The sequence below is a fragment of the Cebus imitator genome, unplaced genomic scaffold, assembly GCF_001604975.1.
Source record: "Cebus imitator isolate Cc_AM_T3 unplaced genomic scaffold, Cebus_imitator-1.0 Scaffold35, whole genome shotgun sequence".
NCBI classification, from domain to species: Eukaryota; Metazoa; Chordata; class Mammalia; order Primates; family Cebidae; genus Cebus; species Cebus imitator.
In genome coordinates this window covers 6,368,610-6,380,868 of record NW_016107350.1, presented here as the reverse complement: position 1 = coordinate 6,380,868, position 12,259 = coordinate 6,368,610, and the positions used below count along the sequence as shown (strand labels likewise).

Genomic DNA, 12,259 nt, shown 5'->3' with positions numbered 1-12,259 from the left:
ATTTTTAGTAGAGACAGGGTTTCACCATGTTGGCCAGGATGGTCTCTATCTCTTGACCTCGTGATCTGCCTGCCTTGGCCTCCCAAAGTGCTGGGATTACAGGCTTAAGCCACCGCACCCGGCCATATGTTGTCTTTTTTGATTTCACATCTTCATGCATTAGAAGAAATCAGTAAGCCTCCCACGCTGGTAGATTTCTTAAATAGTTACCTTATAATAGGAATTCTACATGTTATCTCACTTGCGTCATTTCTCATATTAACTTGACGAGGTGGATATAATTTACCTCATTTTACAAGTGAGAAGACTGAGGCTGAAGGTAGCAGAGCTGGTGTTTAGATTGAGTTGTAGCTCATTTCAAAGCCGTATTTTCCCACTATGCTGTGGTATCTCTAAAGTTCTGTAATAATGATGTATATAACCTTTCAGAATATTTGAGTATTAGAAAGAAAAGAAAACAGATGATATTTTCAAACGTTAAAATTAAGCCTCTAAGAGGGCTCTTGTTCTACAGGAAGAATGCAACTCCAAGGCTCTGCCAAATTCACTGTAGTGCTGAAGCTTTTGTACAGATTTATTATGGGGAATAGCTTTATCATACACGGCAATTTCTTTGACACTGCTTTGTATTATCCTTCTATAAGTACTAGAGAAACTGATTGAAACTGAACCTTAAACTCCCATTTTGTACCAATCTTACTTGTTGTTTGCAATTGAAGAATAGCATCCTGCTGATATCCACTGCAGGACTGCTAGGACCTCTGGTAGAGATTAAGCTCACGTTTTGATTGTAGACAAAATTTAGTGCAATTAGAATTACCATAATTTCTTATTTTCTACTGATTTTACAACCTGAGATTTCAAAGATGGAATTGATATTTTCAAATAAATAGTTCATTGATAGATACAGGGACATTTTAAGATATGACCACACCATGAATAGACAGTTTTTAAAGAGTACAGTTAGTGTCCAATAAAGCAGTGCAAATATTTTTCATGGTGTGAAGGCAGGGGGATTATTATTTTTTTGTTGTTGTTAAGTACGTTGTGATTGATCCCTGCTGTAGTTAAAGATTAACACTTCACTAGACATCATAAACGTGCAGGAGGAGCACAAAGATGTCATTCTCCTAGAATGCAGGGATTTGACAAAAAAAGAAAACACATACTTGTGTTTGCTACAAGCATGATGAATTTGCTTTTATTCTCTCCTATTTCCAGAATCAATGTAATGTCTGAAAGTCACTCAGAAGAATATGGCAATTATTTGCAATCTGAAAAATAATGTTATGCAAAGGCATTTCATCTGCATTTTGAGAGACACCTTTATTTTCATTATTTGCTTCTGCCATTCTCTTCAACATTTATCTAGCTTAGATTAAAATACTACTTTTGTGCTCCGAATAGTGTTCTGATGTCCTTGTTTATTCAGTGTGCTTTCAGCCACTATTTATGGTCTTCCTTGTATGAGGTACTCTGCTAAGTGCTGGGCACCCAGAGATGAACATGCAGTCTCTCTGTACCACGAGCTCAGCTTTGTGGGGGAGACTTACAAGGCCGCCAGTGGTCTCCGTAGGTTAAGTCCTGTCATGGAGTATAATGCACTTGTGGGTTGAAGGATCTATTCGAAAGTATTTTCAGTGGAGAGATTCTTCCAGCATCTACTCACACTCAGTTTCAATCACCCTCAGTGCTTTGTACGACAGACCATTGTCCCTATCACTTGCCCAAACATGCCCTGCCCTCAAATAATGGCACTCCTCCTGGATGTCTGCTAATCTCTGTTGAGTATTTCTGCAATACCTATGATTAAGTTGCATGATGACCACCAGAGGCCACAGCACCAACCAGGAGGCGGCCAGTTTACAGGCATGAAGTCTGCAGGCACTTCCCACCAACATTGGAAAGCCACATATTGTTCAGGCCAGGATTTATTCTGTCGTTGTTTTAAATCTAAATTTTAAGCACTTCTCTGTTTTCACAGAAATCATATTAAACATATTGATCTCTAACTTGATTTGTTCTCAAATAATTTGAAGACCTTTTGTTGTACTCAGGTCACAAAGGATATTTGGTGGCGGATCTTGGACCATCCAAACCGGTCCTCTAGAGGGAAGCAACCAAGGCTGTTCTGGGGAGGCTAGAGCAGCAAATCATTAAGTCATTTCCATGGTGGACTCTGAATTATTTCCATCATGCCTCTTGCCTCTGGTTGTCCCTGCTCTACTTTATTCATTCCTAAGAGGGAGAATTTTTCTCTAGCTTGGGTCACATGTCTCTACACTAGACTCAGTCAACCATGGCCAAAGAAACTGGTAGAAGTGACCACTGGAAGAGTCACTATGACCTTTCCAGCCTCCTCAGCTTGTGTTCTGCAATTACACTGGCCTTTCCGTCATTTCCTTGGAAGGAGCCAATTTCTAAACAAAAGCAACTCGCCGGCATTGACTTTCAATTTATCGTCTCAAGTTTGAACTACTAGGCAAGACCTGTTTTTTGAACTTTATTTTTTCTTGCTTTATGTTATCAGGATCACTCTTTTTTTGGTGTGTATATATTTTATATATATATATATATATATATATATACACACACACACACACCCACACATATGCATATTTTTGTGTATATATAAATAGAGACAGGATCTCACTCTCACTGTATTGCCCAGCCTGGTTTTGAACTCATGAGCTCAAGCAATCCTCCTGCCTATTTGTATATCCATTTATATATATATTTATAAATATATATTATCTACCTATTTATAAATATTTACATATTATGTATAATATTTATATATCTATTTATAAATAAATACACATTATATATAATATTTATGTATCTATTTTGTTATATATTTATACATAGAGACAGGATCTCACTCTCACTATGTTGCACAGCCTGGTTTTGAACTCATGAGCTCAAGCGATCCTCCTGCCTCGGCTTCTCAAAGCACTGGGATTACAGGCATGCGCTATCAAGCACAGCTCCAGGACCACCATTAACTTCTATCATTTTTTTTCTTCATGAGTAATGTTTGGCCATAAACTTCCATGTGGCTTCACTGATCTTGATTTTATTCGAAAACGATTCCTGTCTTCCACATGATTGCTTACCCTCCAGCTTCCTATATGGTGACTCTCCTACTACGGAGTTGTCTTCTGTGTGAGGAATTCTTAGCTAATTTTCCATTGGCTCTGGAGTGGGTCTTTACTAAGCTGAATCTTGACAGCAGAAGGATGAACAAATGAATGGAGGCAAAAGGAAGTACAAACCTTTTAGGAGACATAGGAGCGCAGTCTATGTGTGGATGTAAGGATAGCTGAGTCTGGAAAGGTAAGAGCAGGCCATGAAGAATTTGAAAGCAAGGAAAAGCTCATGAAGAATTTTAAACAGAGGCATGATGTGATTAGATATGCATATCAGAAGGGAAGTTAGCTTGATATAAGACTTGGTGGCCATTGAAGGTCTAGTGAAATAACCTAAAAAAATATAAATAAAGTTGAAACCAAGGTAGTGGCAGTCAGTGAAGATGGATGGTGGAGAACAAATATGTGAAATGTTTAGGAGGCAGAATTTATAGTACTGGTGGAGTGATAGGGGAGAGAGTTGAGACTGACCCTGAAGGCTTGGGGGAAGTTGATGCTATGATTTTGGAACGACTAAATCGAGAAAATTAACATATGCTTTACCTTACATACTTATCATTTTTTTTGTGGTAAAATCTACTCTCTTGGCAAGTGTTAAATTTACAATGCATTGTTATTGACTATAGTTACCATGTTGTACAATAACTTTCCTGAAATACTGCTCTTATCCAATTAAAATTTTGTATCATTTGCCCCAAATTTTCCTAATCTCCATCTTGCACTCCTAGCCCCTGGAAACCATCATTCTAATTTCTACTTCTATAAGTTTCATTTTTTAGAGTCAACATATAAGTGAGATCATGTAGTACTTGTCTTTTTGTACCTGGCTTAGTTTACTTAGCATAAGGTCCACCAGGTTGATTCATGTTCCTGCAAAAAGGATGTTCTCCATTTTCAAGGCTGAATAATATTTCATTGTGGACATACATTCCATTGTCTTTAACCATTCATCCATTGATGAACACTTAAGTGGATTTCATATTGTGACTATGGTGAATAATGCTGCAATAAACATAAGAGTGTGGATCTCTCTTCAACAATATGCCCAGAAGTAGAATTGCCAGATCATATGGTAGTTTTTGTTTTTTTTTGAGGAATTCCATACTATTTTCCATAATGGCTGTACTAATTTACATTCCCACCAACAATGTACAAAAGCTCCCTTCTCCACATCCTTGCTAATGCTTATCATCTCATCTTTTTCACAATAACTATTCTAATAGGTGTGAGGTGATATCTCATTGTGATTTTAATTGGCATTTATCTGATGATTAGTGAGACTCAACTTTTTTTATATACCTGTAGACCATTTATATGTCTTCTTTTGAAAAATGTCTTCAGGTTCTTTGCCCATTTTTAAATTGGGTTATTTTGTTTCATTGTTACTGAATTGTTTGAGTTTCTTAGATATTTTGAATATTAACCCATTATCACTCGTGTAGTTTGCAAATTTTCCCTCCTATTCATTGGTTGTCTCTTCATTCTGTTTGTTTCCTTTGCTGTGCTGCAGCCTTTTAGTTTAATCCAATCCTGTTTTTCTGTTTTTAGTTTAGTTGCCTGTGCTTGTGAAGTTCTGTGAAATTCTTAACCTCACAATCTTATTGCTGATTCCTAACTGATGGGGCACTCAGGATTTCTAAACTTTTCCTTGTTTCCGACCTTTGATAATCACTGAAAAATTAATACAGCCATTATGAAAATATCTGAAATTTCAGCCTGTTAAGAATTAACAAAATAGGAATAGTCATTTCATTTCTTTTAGTGATAAAATGTTACATATTTATTAAAATTTTAAAGAAAATATAGAAATACAAAATGAAGAAAAGAAATATAGAAATACATATTGAAAGATACAAAGTATCTGAAGAATAAATGCCCTACCCAGTGACAATTATTGCTAATCTTTCATTATACATCTTTTACTTTTCCTTTCTTTCTTCCCTCCGATTAGATTTTTTTTTTTTCTTTTTTTTTTAGAAATAGCCTTGCTCTGTTGCTGTGGTACAATCATAGCTCACTGCAGCACTGATCTCCTGGGATCAAGTGATCCTCCCACTTCAGCCTCCCAAGTAGCTGGGACTACTGGTGCTGTCCACCACACCTGGCCAATTTAAAAAACTTTTAGTAAAGACCAGGTCTTCCTAGGTTTCCCAGGCTGATCTCAAACTCCTTGCCTAAAGTGATCCTCCTGACTTCACCTCCCAAAGTGTTGGATTACAGATGTGAGCCACCACACTCAGTCTATTATATATTCTTTAATATTTAAATTGATGCCCTCTGGAGATTTTTCTGTTTACTGTTCATACTATCTAGTACCAGAATTTTTACTTGACTGTAAAAATCTACATCTTTTCGTGTACACAATAGGTTAAGATTTTCATCATACTCTTTGATGGTCGCCTAGTTTTCTCCTGTCTCTTCCATAATTTATGTAAATAATCTTTTCCTTATGGTCACTGAGGTATTTACAGTTTTAAAAATTATATGTAACATTAAGATGAGTACATTTCTGCAAGTATCTTTGCCCGTTTGCTAATTATTTCCTTAGCATGCATGCTCAGACATGAACTTTCTGGTCAAAAATAGGAATGTTAACATTTGAATGTATGTTGCCACGTTTCTGCCATCAGTTTCCTAGATTATTTCTTTTCTTCTCTACTGTTGCCAAAAATCCCTTTAAAGTGTCTGCTAACTTGATAGGCAATCAGAGTCCTACCATTGCCTGGCTCTCCAGGTCCTTATCCATATCTTGGAATTGCATGCTACAGTTGCCATGAATAACGAAGACTTCAGAAATCTATCATCTCTCTAAAGGCGGTTTTCTTAGTATTGAAAAAAATTTGGGTTTTCCTGCTTAGGTTAATTACTTGGTAGTCACTCTTTTATCACTGCTAGATGAACCCTTTCTTTAAGGGATACCTCTACTACTAAAATGCTTAGCCAGATCTCTTCGAGGACATGACGTTTCCTGCAAGAACCAATTTCCTCTTTCACTCTTGCCTTAGATATGCTTTTCCAAAAAAAAAAAAAAAAAATTGAACCCTTCTTTCAAATATATCAACAATATTTGTTTTTATTAACTTTTTTTTTTTTCAATTGGCAAGTTGTTCATGTTTGGCCAGAACTGCATGGATAATACAGTCTACAATTTGGACCACCTTGGCAAAACACCCCCGCCAAGTGATGATGATAATGGTGCCAATTGCTTCAAAAGCAGACTTGTTGGACAAGGCATGTGACCAGATTCTGTGGCTTCACTTCTGACCTCCAAAGATTTACTCACACTTGGGACTTTCTTCCCGTATGAATCACACTGACCAGCATTTTGTTGAGAGAACACACGCAATATGGGTATGGTTTCTGTCCCATCTTTAGCTTTTGATATAGAAACTTCTTTGCTATAAAATTGAACTGTGTAACATTGATTAAGATCACTCAGGGGCACACTATATCACAACAAATGGTTAAGGCAATTCCAACACTACTGTGTTTCATGGTTCCTGCCACCTCATTCCGCTGGGGCTGACGCCTGGCAACCTCTAGCTCCACTTCTCTAGCAAAGGTTTAATCATGCAGATACTTTCACGACCAATTTTTTTTTCTCACTTCTTCACCAGAATGTGAGTTATTTAAGGTCACAGAATCTTTGTAAATGATCTAAGTATTCCCCACACACCTATCTTGCCAAAGGATTTATTTAGGATTCAAGAGATACTGAATGAATTAACTTTTAACTATGAGTCATGTTTCTAGGGAGGAATGCAGACATATCAAAGGCATAATAAATTCCGAAGCTTTTTCCCATTTTACTGCTACCAAGTTGATTCAGGCTACCTCTGTTCGCTCACATCTCAAAGCTTTCCCAAGTACCATAGAAGAGATAAATGGCTAATCTTGGCAGTGATTACTCATGGTATTAATCTATGTCACATCCAAGGAATTTAGTACTACTCAGAATGCATCTGGTGTCTAGTGATTCAAAGGTTGTCATTCTGTCTTTTATCTTGGAAGTGTTCTGATTCTTTGCTCATGGTCTTACCATGCCCTGATGCTGGTTTGTTTAAAAGATTTGGTCTCTCCCATCTTTTGGAGGAAAATCTGTAACAGCACTATGTGATGGATTGCTCTTTGGAATATTGTCTGGGAATATCGTCTTTAAAAGCCACTGTTTACATTACTTGGAAAGTAATGTACCCAGCACTTCCTTAAATCATCTGTGTTTACAGTCATTTTCAAAAAAAGTGGGTCAAGATGAACTCTATCCTTACGACTATGCCGTCGCTTTTGAACCAGGATGACAAATCCATTTGAGGGGATATATTCATGTTGGGATCCAGGACTATGTGCAAACAAAAAAATCGAAGTCTGGGTTTATTTTTATTTTTCTGCATCTGATGGTATAGCTTTCATTGGAATACTTATATTTCTAACGATTTCTTTGAGTCGTATAACAGTTATGGACAGACCTAGTCTTCATCTTGAACTTGTGGAATTCTTAGCAAAGAGAAAAGATAACAATTCATGACATTTGATCTACAGGAAACCTATTATTTAGGAAAGATGAGAGAAAGATAAATGGAGGAAAATATTTTTCTGGACCAAATGCAGCATTTTTGAACTTTTAATCTGGCTGTTGGTCCAAGTCAGTGTTTCCCAAACTTTACTGCACATTAGAAGTCTCTGGGGCATTTTAATAATAATAACAACAATGTTAATAAATGATAAATAAAGGCAAAGGTCTTATCTCGAGTACTCAAATTCACATTTGGGGTTTGTGTCTGATGGTTTTGATTTGTAAAGCCCTTAAGTAATTCTAATATGCAGCCCCAATGAAAACCACCGGTCTGTGTAGAAACACCCCATGATATTCTGATATTGCCCTTTAATATTTTCTTAACAATTTTTTTCATAGTTTTCTTAGTTGCTCACAGTGTTTGCAACATTCTTCTGGCATCTCTCAAATATCCTTCATGTTAAAATAAGAAAAAATATGCTTTTTATAAAGAAGAGACTTCATTGTTGATGTATAATTTCTCTCACAATGTGTTTTCATGACATGGAATGAGCGTGACTCAGATACGCAGGGATGGGAATGATTTCTTTGGCTTTGGCTTCTCTGGTCTTATCAGGACTTTGTACCAGGGCCCTCATTTGTGGTAGAACTTATCATCAATCTGCTAATAAATCCATATTGTTCTATACTAGAAAATTCTGAATGATTTGCTTTCAGTCAGTTAGAAACAAAATTTATGCCTCGTTGAGATGAGTTCCTCCTAACCAGATGCTCTTCAAAGTAAATCACCTCTTGTGTGACCTAATCACTTTTTCCTTCTCTGTCACCATTGGCTGCAGGTCTACAGGAAGGCTGCATGACACTTCTGCTCTGTAAAAATAAATGAGATAATAAAAGACAAGGGCTCCTGAAGACACCTTTTCAATTTCAGGGTCAATGACCTATTATTTAAATAAACACTTTAGCAGACCACCAAAAGTCATTTAGATACAACAGCAAGAAGAATAGTCTTAATTTCTTCTGTAATTTTATTTGTCTAGCTAACTATAGCCAAATACAATTGTTATGAGGGGACATGGCCTCCTAGCATGTTCACATACATACAGTATTCCATTAAAAATATTCTACTGAGGTCTAAGGCCTGGTGCTGGCTGCCATAGGGACTATACACTTTTATCAGACATAATCTCTAAAGAAATTTAATCTATCATCCGAGAGCTAAGATAGGTACACAAAGATGTAAAATACAAGGTGACAAGTGACAAGGGCTATGAGATTGGTACACAAGAAATCCTAGTATTTAGAGTGAGTCTTTTCACCAGCGAAAGATGTGAAGAAGATCGTTTTTGAATGAGAGCCTAGGCAAAATCATGAAGATGAGAAAATTTTGAATGCTATGTTTTAAGAAATTAGGGCAGCTCCAGATAAATCCTTCATTCTGGCTTCCAAATTTCTAAATCAAGTACATTTTTCATCCTAAATCATGGCTGAATGTATTAATTTGTCCCTGTTTCTTCCGCCTTCTGGTCTAAGCTATCCCCATTTTTCCACTGAACAACTGAAAAATCTCCTTGACTCTTCTCCTAATATCCATTCTTGGTCATTGCAATGACTGTAATCAGATTAAAAATATAGACTTTTAAAATAATTGTAGGTTTACACACAGTTGTAAGAAATACTGCAAAGAGATCCTTTGTACTCTTTAGCCAGCTTCATCCAATAGTAATATCTTGCAAAAGCATAACACAATTTCCGAAGCAAGATATTGACATTGATGCAATCTACCAATCCGTTTTAGATTTTTCCAATTTGACTTCTGCTCCTGTGTGTGTGTGCACACGTGTTTGTGTGTATGTGTGTATACTTGTGTGTATTTATTTCTATGCAGTTTTGTCACATGTGTAGGCTTCTGTATCTACCACCACAGTCAAATTACAGACCAGCCCCATCACCACAATGATCCCTCTTTTTTGTCTTTTTATAACTACCCACCTCTTTCCCATTGCCCACTTCTCCCCATCCCTAAACCCTAGCAACCACTAATCTGTCTTACTTTTCTGTAATTTTTTCATTTCAAGAAAATTATGTAAATGGAATAATTTTTGGAATTGACTTTTATTATTCAGCATAATTTTCTTGAGATTCATTCAAGTAGTTGTGTGTCTCAATAGCTCACATTTTTTTAAATTACTGACTAGTATCCCATCGTATTTCACGACATGGATGCATCAGTTTGTTTAACCAGTAACCCATCGAGGACCACTTGGGTTGTTTTCTGTTTTGAGGTTTTACGGATAAATTTGCTATCAATGTTTACGTACAGGTTTTTGTGTGACTAAACTTTCCTATCTCTGGGATTAAATTCTCAAATGTGCATTGTGTAATATAGTAATTGCACAAATAAACTCTTATAAATGCAATCTGATTGGGTCACTCTCCTGTTTAAATCCTTTCAATGAACTCCCATTACTCTTAACGTCAAGCCAGCCGGCCTAGGAAGCCTTGAAATACCTGGAGTCTGCTCTTCTTATCCAATGCCTTGCCCTCCCTCTTCCTCTGCTTCTCTCCTTCAGACATGTGGGCTTTCCTTCCATTTCTTAAAGGTATCATGCTTTTATCCTACCATAGAGCTTTGGAACATACAGTTCACTTTTAGAATTTTTCACTTTTAGCTCCTCTATGCTTTTTCATTAAATTAACTCTCTTCTTTCATATTTCAGCTCAAATCTTATCGTTATGGGGGATATCTTCAATGCTACCAGACAGCTCCATCAATTACGTGTCCTGATAACACTACTCTTTCCTTCTGTAGCAACAGTTTGCATGATATGCTTATTCATTTGAATATTTGCTTCATGGCCATTTCATTTAATTGAATCACTACTCTGTGTATCTCACTGTCATTAGTGAAAACTCCTTGGTAGAACCTAGACTTGCAACAGACCAACAGAATATGACAAAGGTGATGAGATGCCACTTCTGTGATTCCATTCCTGTGACTCCATGATTGTGTTACATTATTCTCACTTGGCAACCAAGAGAGGTAAAAAGGGAGTCTCTCTCTCTCTCTCTCTCTCTCTCTCTCTCTCTCACACACACACACACACACACACACACACACACACACAGAGGATTTGTCTTGTTGGCTTTTATGAAATAATCAACCATGTTGAGAAAGTCCATCTGACAAGGTACTGCAGGTGGCTTCTAGAACCTGTGAGCAGACTCTAGCTGATGGCCAGGAAAAAAAAATGTTGGGTCTTCAGTCATACATCCTTAAGGAAATGAATTCTGGTACAAACGAGAGAGCTTTGAAGCAGATTCTGACTTAGTTGAGTTTCCAGATGAAAATGGAGTCTAGATGAATTTTATCTCAGCCTTGTGAGATTCTGAACAGAGGACCCAGTTAAGTCATGCCTAGACTCCTGATTCCCAAAAATTGTGAGACAGAAGCTAATACACTAGCTTTCATTACAACATTGTGGTCATGAGTTCTGGTCAATGTCATGGGGACTGAAGTGTTACATATAGCACCTCTGGGATGGCCCATAAAAACTTTCTGCAAGATCCTCCCCAATTTTTTCTGCAGTTGATTATCCCAGTTTTGAGCAGAGATCCAAGTACTGTAGACTGGAGGGAATCTGGGATCTTAATTGTTGCATTGGAGGTTGCTCACTAAATGTCTACAATAAACAGTTGTTTATTTATTGTAATGTATCACTATGAATTTGGCGACTTTTGTTAGATTAGCTGATATTATTTAGTTTAGCCAAAAACTTATATTCTTGAGATATATAAATAATATCTGACAGTAGGATCAGGGCTTGATAACTTAACAATGGAAGCTGGAAAAATATCAGATGGTAGGATGGCAAAACAACCAGAGTATCTTTAAAAATCTCCCTTATATCTAAAGGAATGAGATTTAGATGTTCTTATTCTATTACTAGGTCACCTAGTAATAATTTATACAAAAAATGCTGTTTCTCATACCTTCAAAACATTTTTCCTTGAAAATAACTTCAGGCCATGAGGATAAATTTACCGGAACTTCAGAGTGCCCTTCTTGGGAATGCTTCTCTTCTTTGCTTGTTCTACCATATTTTTACAAATAACAAGAAGTATCAGGTGAGCTAACCAATAGACCATTGCATTTCACGTTCACTCTCAAATCACTAAGTAGAACAAGTGGTTCCTTCTGTAGCTCATCAGTGCTTGCCATAACATAATCTCCCATCCTTATATATAGCAAAAACAGTCTCTTTCAGCTGTTTGATTTTTAATTGCATTGAGTTCTTCAGCTAATTTAGCAATCACTGCATGAATAGAATATTTCCGTGCAACCCAAAACAACATCATAAAGAAACTGCAAAAGACAAAGTAAACCTACAAAGACAAGGGAAGTGATGATTTTTTTTTAATTATAGGAGATGTACTTTACATCAAGTTAGTAGAAAACTAATGTGATGATTGGTCTACAACTGATTAGACTTTCTATGAATTCTTTTACCCTGTCATCCAGTTCATAATTCTCATGCTCTTTATCTCAAATTTAGTCACTGTAATAAAGCTCATGGCACTATGTCCGTGGGAGTAC

General features: G+C 36.7%; 1 long non-coding RNA gene across 2 annotated transcripts in view; it reads left to right on the top strand.

The window, feature by feature from the left end:
• LOC108301522 overlaps nt 1-11,918 on the top strand; it is a 19,391-nt gene extending 7,473 nt beyond the window's left edge. The window contains exon 3 of one of the 2 annotated variants that reach the window (XR_001823915.2): nt 11,689-11,918. This is a non-coding gene — a long non-coding RNA (uncharacterized LOC108301522). The remainder of the gene's footprint in view (nt 1-11,688) is intronic. The other variant, XR_005199486.1, reaches the window with a different exon arrangement.
• The last annotated feature ends 341 nt before the right edge of the window (nt 11,919-12,259 follow it).